This window comes from Miscanthus floridulus, chromosome 3 (assembly GCF_019320115.1).
Source record: "Miscanthus floridulus cultivar M001 chromosome 3, ASM1932011v1, whole genome shotgun sequence".
In the NCBI taxonomy this organism is placed as follows: Eukaryota; Viridiplantae; Streptophyta; class Magnoliopsida; order Poales; family Poaceae; genus Miscanthus; species Miscanthus floridulus.
Window position 1 is genome coordinate 95,728,359 of NC_089582.1, and position 8,330 is coordinate 95,736,688.

Below are 8,330 nucleotides of genomic sequence, written 5' to 3' on the forward strand. Positions count from 1 at the left end.
ATGTGTGGCAAAGGAAACAGATCCTTTGGACATGCTTTGTTGTGACCCATGTAGTCAACACACATTCTCCATTTCCCACTCTTTTTTCGTATAAGAATGGGATTGGCTAACCACTCGGGGTGGTATATTTCCTTGATGAACCCGGCCACCAAAAGCTTCGCAATATCCTCACCGATTGCCTTGCGTTTCTCCTCATCAAAACGACGTAGGTGCTGCTTCACCAACATAGAGCCTAGCCTGATCTTCAAGGCATGCTCGATGACTTCTCTTGGAATGTGTGGCATGTTCAAGGGTTTCCACATAAAGATATCTCTGTTGGCGTGGAGGAAGTCGACGAGCGCGCTTTCCTATTCGGAGGATAGCATGGTGCCATTGCGCACCACTTTGCCCTTGGAGCCACTAGGGTCTATGAGGACCTCCTTGGCGCCCTCTATAGGTTCAAGACCTGGCCGGCCGCTTAGGGTTGGGTGCTTCTTCGGTGACCTCTTTCCTGATGGCCGCAAGCTCTTTGGAGGCGACAATTGTCGTGGCGTGCTCACAGCACTCGACCTCTCACTCGTAGGTGCACTGGAAGGAGGTGCCGATGGTGATGACCCCACATGGACCCGACATCTTCAGCTTTAGATAGGTGTAATTGGGGACGACCATGAACTTCACGTAGCATGGACATCCCAGGATGGTGTGGTAGGTTCCATGGAACCAGACCACCTCGAAGGTAAGGGTCTCCATCCTATAATTGGATGGATCCCCAAAGGTGATGGGTAGATCGATCTGCCCAAGTGGCACGGCCTACTTTCTAGGCATGATGCCGTGGAAAGGCGCCTCGGTTGGCCAGATGCATGCTCGGTCAATGCCCATGGCGTCGAGCATTTTAGCATACACGATGTTGACGCCGCTACCTCCATCCATCAATACCTTGGTTAGCCACTTCGTGTCGATGATCGGGTCAACCACGAGCAGATATCATCTCGGTTGTGGGACGCTTTTTGGGTGGTAGGTCAGATCAAAGGTTATGGTGGACTCTGAACATCGGAGGAAGGAAGGCATGGCTGGCTCGGCCGTATAGACCTCGCGGTGCATAAGCTTCTGGTGGTGCTTGGAGTCATAGGCCACCAACCCTCCAAAGATCATGAGGCAGCCATCTAGTGTCGAAAAGCCATCGTCCTTCCCCTCAGCGCCATCTATGGCCGCCTTGGGGTCCCCCCTATGCTCCCCCTTGTTGGAGCCTCCGGACAAGAACCGCTTCATGAGGCTATAGTCCTTGTATAGATGCTTGACGAGGAAGGCATGGTTCGGGCATGGCCCTTCAAGAAAGGGGTCGAGCATAGAAAATGTCTATTGAATAGACACTCTTGCTAGCCCCCAAGTGAGGCCTGACCTCTTGCTATTGCTAGGGTCGGGTGTCACATAGAGATGACCCGTCTCTCGATAGTGGCCCGAGCTATCCGATCGACTTAAGCAACCTACTGGCCTCTCCTCAATGGAGATTCTACTGGTGGGCCCCTCCAAACCCTTCTTGGAAAGGCAGAGGCTAAAGCTCAGGGTGCAGGGACAAAAACTCTGATCACGCTAGTGAGCAAAAGCGCCGTAGCCACTAGGGCATAGGTTCCTTGCGGTCCGACCAGTTTTACTCAGTGTTTGTTATCGCACACCTTGCCTTTAGGTTTTAGCATGAGAAAAGGGGTCAGGCATAGAGAATGTCTACCGAATAGACACTCTTGCCAGCCCTTGAGTGAGGCCCAACCTCTTGCCGTTGCTAGGGTCAGGTGTCACTTAGAAATGACCCATCTCTTGGTAGCGGCCTGAGCCATCCGATTGACTTAGGTGACCTGTTGGCCTCTCCTCGATGGAGATTCCACTGGTGGGCCCCTCCAAACCCTTCCTAGGAAGGCAGAGGCTAAAGCTTGGGGTGTGGAGATAAAAACTCTGATCACGCTGGTGAGCAAAAATGCCATAGCCACTAGGGCATAGGTTCCTTGCAGTCCAACCAGTTTTACTTAGTGTTTGTTTCTGCACACCTTACCTTTAGGTTTTAGCATGAGAAAAGGGTTGGGCATAGAGAATATCTACCAAATAGACACTCTTGCCAGCCCCTGAGTGAGACCTAACCTCTTGTTGTTGCTAGGGTCGGGTGTCACTTAGAGATGACCAGTCTTTCAGTAGCGGCCTGAGCTGTCCGATAGACTTAGGCGACCTGCTGGCCTCTCCTCAATGGAGATTCCACTAGTAGGCCCCTCCAAACCCTTCCTAGGAAGGCCGAGGCTAAAGCTCAGGGTGCGGGGACAAAAACTTTAATCACGCTGGTAAGCAAAAATGCCATAGCTGCTAGGGCGTAGGTTTCTTACGGTCCGACCAGTTTTACTTAGTGTTTGTTTCCACACACCTTGCCTTTAGGTTTTAGCATGAGAAAGGGGTCGGGCATAGAGAATGTCTACCGAATAGACACTCTTGCCAGCCCCCGAGTGAGGCCCGACCCCTTGCCGTTGCTAGGGTCAGGTGTCACTTAGAGATGACCCGTCTCTCGGTAGCGGTCTGAGCCATCCGATCGACTTGGGTGACCAGCTAGCATAAGACTTACCTTGATGGCTCAAGTGATGGGTTCAGAGAGCTGTTACCGGACATGACCGAGTGGAATCTGGGTCTGTCATTCATGACGGAGTTGGCATAACCCACAAGTGGCATCCTACTGCTCCTTACCCATCTCTCGGTAATGGGCAAGCCATCTAATCGATTTGTGTGACCCACTAGCATAGGACTTACCTACGGAGATAGAGGATGAGATCATCCTGGCCAAGAAATTAGTTTGGCAGATAAGCCAGGCGGCGAGCTTGTAATAAATGGACAAGCTCTTAAATTTCATTATGGCCAAATAGCTTTTTAGCTCTTCTCCCCTTTTTTATAAAAAGGTTAGTGCGTTCTGACCCTTTCCATCGTTGAGGCTATAAAGCTCGGGGTGTGGGTGAACAAACTCTTATCACGCTGGTGAGGAAAAACATTGTAGCCACTGGGGCGTAGATTTCTTGTAGTCCGACCAGTTTTACTCAGCATTCGTTTCCGCAACCCTAGCTTCTAGGTCTCAAGGCGAGAGAGGGTTGGGCACAGAGAATGTTTGCTAGGTGGATATACTGTTAGACGTGTACCAACTCTTTTCATAGCTAAGGCTAAAAAGCTCAGGGTGCGGAAAAAACTCTGATCATACTAGTGAGCAAAAACGCCATAGCCGCTGTGGCGTAGGTTTCTTGCAGTCCGGCCAGTTTTACTCAGCGTTCATTTCTGCAACCCTTGTTTCTAGGTCTCAACGTGAGAAAGGGTTGGGCATAGAGAATGTCTACCAGACAGATATGCTCTTATTAGACCTCGAGTGAGGCCCTACCCCTTGTCATTGCTAGGGTCGGGTGTCACTAAAGATTAGGGAGTCGATAGCAAAACTGATAAGAGAAAGTGTGCGTATATTAAGGGTAAAAGCGACATAGCTGCTCAATGTTCTAGGCATTGATGAAGACATCGCCATTGATGGTCTTGAGCTTGTAGGTGCCTGGTCGGAGCACCTCCATGATGACATATGGTCCCTCCCATGGTGGAGAGAGCTTGTGGCGGTTTGTTGTTGCTCTGGACGTGACGGAGCACTAGGTCCTCGACATTGAAGGCCCGACCCCACACTCGATGGCTGTGGTACCAGCGTAACGCTTGCTGGTACCTGGCCAAGCGGAGAAGGGCAACATCACGTGCTTCATCTAGCTGGTCCATGGTAGCCTCAAGGGATGCCTTGGCTCCTTGTTCGTCGTATGCCCTAACCCTTGGCGCTCCATAGTCAAGGTTAGTCAGGAGGACAGTGTCGGGACCATAGACCATAAAGAATGGCATGTAGCTAGTGGCCTGGCTAGGGGTCATCCTTAGGCTCTAGAGCACTACAGGAAGTTTTGTGACCCATCATCCATCAAACTTGTTCAACCGGTTGAGGATCCTAGGCTTGAGGCCTTGTAGGACCATGCCGTTCATGCACTCGACCTACCCGTTTGTGCAGGGATACGCCACAGCGGCCCAATTAACATGGATGTGGTATTCATCATAGAATTAGAGGAACTTCTTTCTGGTGAACTGCGTGTCGTTGTCCATGATAATGGAGTTCGGGACTCCAAAGCGATGGACGATGTCAAGGAAGAACATCACGACTTGCTCGGACTAGATCACATAGATCGGTTGAGCCTCTACCCACTTTGTAAACTTGTCTATGGTGACAAGCAAGTGCGTATAGCCCTCGGGCACCCTCTTGAGAGGTCCGACTAGATCGAGCCCCAGATTGAGAATGGCCACATGATGGGGATTGTCTAGAGTGCTTAGGCTAGTAGGTGGGTCTGCCGAGCGTAGTATTGGCACCCTTTGCAGGTGAGCATAATATGTTCAGCGTCGGCTACTGCGGTCGGATAGTTGAAGCCTTGTCAGAACATGTTTTTGACTAGAGTTTTAGGCATGGCATGGTGACCGTAGACCCCACCATGGATATCACTCAGCAACCACTTCCCTTTTTCGATGGGGATGCAGTGTTGTAGGACCCTGGTGTGGCTTCACCTATAGAGCTCGCCATCAATAATGGCAAAGGACTTGGCACAACATGCGACCTACCGAGCCTCTATTTTGTTCATTGGCAGCACCTCATGGAGGAGGTAGTCGAGGTAAGGCACCCTCCAGTCGGCCAGAGGGTCGGGCTCTATTACTGGATCCTCATCAAGCTCCATGACTTCAGGGACAGATGGAGCCAGCGGCTGGTTAGCCCCTGAACCCAGGGTAGGTGGCCCATCACTGGCTTGTTCCGGCTCCTCATAGTGGACCGAGGGTTTGTACAGATTACTAGCGAAGACGCCTATTGGCACTAGCTCTCAATTAGACGCCGCTTTCACCAGTGCGTCAGCTGCCTCATTGAGATGCCTTAGGATGTCATTGAGCTTGAGACCATCGAACTTGTCCTCTAGCTGGTAGACTTCTCAGCAATACACAGCCATCTTGGTGTTGTGGTAGCTTAATTCCTTCATGACTTGGTCGATGACCAGCTACGAGTCACCCCGGACGTCAAGCCATCAGATACCCAACTCGATGGCGATGTGTAGGCTATTGATGAGTGCCTCATATTTGGCCACATTGTTGGAGGAGGGGAAGTGGATGTGAACCATGTACCTCATGCATACCATGAGGGGCAAAACAAAGACCAGCCCCACGCTGGCACCTTTCTTCATCAGCGATCCATCGAAGTACATCGTCCAGTACTCCTTATCGACGACTACTAGTGGCATTTGGACCTTGGTCCACTCTACAATGAAATTAGCTAGCACTTGGGACTTGATGGCTGTTCGGGGGGCATATGAAATGCCTTGACCCATCAGCTCGAGTGCTCACTTGGCGATTCTTCCTGTGGCATCCCTATTTTGGATGACCTCACTGAGAGGGAAGGACGCCATGACCGTCACTGGATGTGACTCGAAGTAGTGACCCAACTTCCTTTTGTTGATGAGGACGGCGTATAGAAGTTTCTGGATTTGGGGGGTAGAGGGTCTTGTAATCGGACAAGACCTCGCTAATGTAGTATACGGGATGCTACACTTTGAGAACGTGTCCCTCTTCTTCTCGCTCTACCACCAGAGTGGCACTGACCACTTGCATGGTGGCCATGATGTAGAGTAGAAGCGGTTCCCCATAGGTTAGGGGGACTAGGATTGGGGCCTTCGTCAGAAGCTGCTTGACCGTGCCAAGTGCCTCCTAGGCCTTGGGCGTCCATTCAAAACGGTCGGCCTTCTTCAGGAGCTGATAGAGGGGGAGACCCCGTTCACCAAGGCATGAGATAAAGTGGTTGAGCGCGGTGAGGCACCCTGTAACTCGCTGTACCCCCTTTATGTTCTGAATCGGGCCCATCCTCGTGATGGCTAAGATCTTCTCTGGGTTGGCTTTGATGCCACGCTTGGAAAATGATAAAACCTAGTAGCATACCCCTTGGGACCCCAAAAACACACTTCTCGGGGTTGAGCTTGATGCCATTTGCTCAGAGTTTCATGAAGGTATGTTGTAGGTCGGCTACAACCTAGTCCCATTTGGTTCACCCAATGAGGTCCCCAAAACACTTGAGCATGCAATGCTGGTATGTAGCCCCCACATTTTTTAGACTGAACGACATTGTGACGTAGCAGAATGATCCTAATGGGGTGATGAAAGATGCCGCGAGCTGGTTAGCCTCTTTCATAGCGATTTGGTGGTACCTAGAGTACGCATCAAGGAAGCAAAGGGTTTCACACCCTGAGGTTGAGTTGACTACTTGGTCTATGTGTGGCAAAGGAAACAGATCCTTTGGACATGCTTTGTTGTGACCCATGTAGTCAACACACATTCTCCATTTCCCACTCTTTTTTCGTATAAGAATGGGATTGGCTAACCACTCGGGGTGGTATATTTCCTTGATGAACCCGGCCACCAAAAGCTTCGCAATATCCTCGCCGATCGCCTTGCGTTTCTCCTCATCAAAACGACGTAGGCGCTGCTTCACCAACATGGAGCCTAGCCTGATCTTCAAGGCATGCTTGATGACTTCTCTTGGAATGTGTGGCATGTTCGAGGGTTTCCACATAAAGATATCTCTGTTGGCGTGGTGGAAGTCGACGAGCGCGCTTTCCTATTCGGAGGATAGCATGGTGCCATTGCGCACCACTTTGCCCTTGGAGCCACTGGGGTCTATGAGGACCTCCTTGGCGCCCTCTATAGGTTCAAGACCTGGCCGGCCGCTTAGGGTTGGGTGCTTCTTCGGTGACCTCTTTCCTGATGGCCGCAAGCTCTTTGGAGGCGACAATTGTCGTGGCGTGCTCACAACACTCGACCTCTCACTCGTATGTGCACTGGAAGGAGGTGCTGATGGTGATGACCCCACATGGACCCGACATCTTCAGCTTTAGATAGGTGTAATTGGGGACGGCCATGAACTTCACGTAGCATGGACATCCCAGGATGGCGTGGTAGGTTCCATGGAACCAGACCACCTCGAAGGTAAGGGTCTCCATCCTATAATTGGACGGATCCCTAAAGGTGATGGGTAGATCGATCTGCCCAAGTGGCATGGCCTACTTTCTCGGCACGATGCCGTGGAAAGGCGCCTCGGTTGGCCGGATGCATGCTCGGTCAATGCCCATGGCGTCGAGCATTTTAGCATACACGATGTTGACGCCGCTACCTCCATCCATCAATACCTTGGTTAGCCACTTCATGTCGATGATCGGGTCAACCACGAGCAGATATCATCTCGGTTGTGGGACGCTTTTTGGGTTGTAGGTCAGATCAAAGGTTATGGTGGACTCTGAACATCGGAGGAAGGAAGGCATGGCTGGCTCGGCCGTATAGACCTCGCGGTGCATAAGCTTCTGGTGGTGCTTGGAGTCATAGGCCACCAACCCTCCAAAGATCATGAGGCAGCCATCTAGTGTCGAAAAGCCATTGTCCTTCCCCTCAGCACCATCTATGGCCGCCTTGGGGTCCCCCCTATGCTCCCCTTGTTGGAGCCTCCGGACAAGAACCGCTTCATGAGGCTATTGTCCTTGTATAGATGCTTGACGAGGAAGGCATGGTTCGGGCATGGCCCTTCAAGCAGCTTCTCAAAGTGGTTTGAGGTACCCTCGGTGGGCTTCCGACCCCCTTGCAGTCTACGGTGGCCACGAGCGAGCCCTTGCACCTCTGCTTGTTCTTCTTCTTGCTAGGATGGTTGGAGGCACCTTCACCAGCATCCTCATCCCACTTCGCCTTGCCCTTGAGGCGATCGAAGATTGCTCCAACCGCCTCCTCGCCCGAGGCATGGCTGGTGGCGATGTCAAGGAGCTCCTTGGTGGTTCATGGGCTCTTACGTCCTAGCTTATGGACTAGGGACTCGCAGGTGGTCCTAGATAGGAAAGCTCCTATGACGTCGGGGTCGGCAACGTTGGGCTGCTCATTGAACTACCAAGAGAAGCATCGGAAGTACCCACGAAGGGTTTCTCCGGTCTTCTATCGGTAGTTTTTGAGATCCCTTGGGTTCCCAGGACGCGCGCATGTGCCCTAGAAGTTTCCTATGAAGATCTCTTTCAGGTCCGCCCAACTATGGATTCTGTTGGGCAAAAAGTGTTCCAACCACGTTTGCGCCGAATCGGCCAGGAACAATGGAAGGTTGTGGATAATGAAATCATCATTATCTGCTCCACCGACTTGGCAAGCAAGCCGATAATCCTCAAGCCACAGTCTGGAGTTCGTTTCCCAAGAGTATTTTGGGATGTTGGTCGGTGGTCGGTACCATGGTGGGAAGATGGCGTTGAGAATGTGTCAACCGA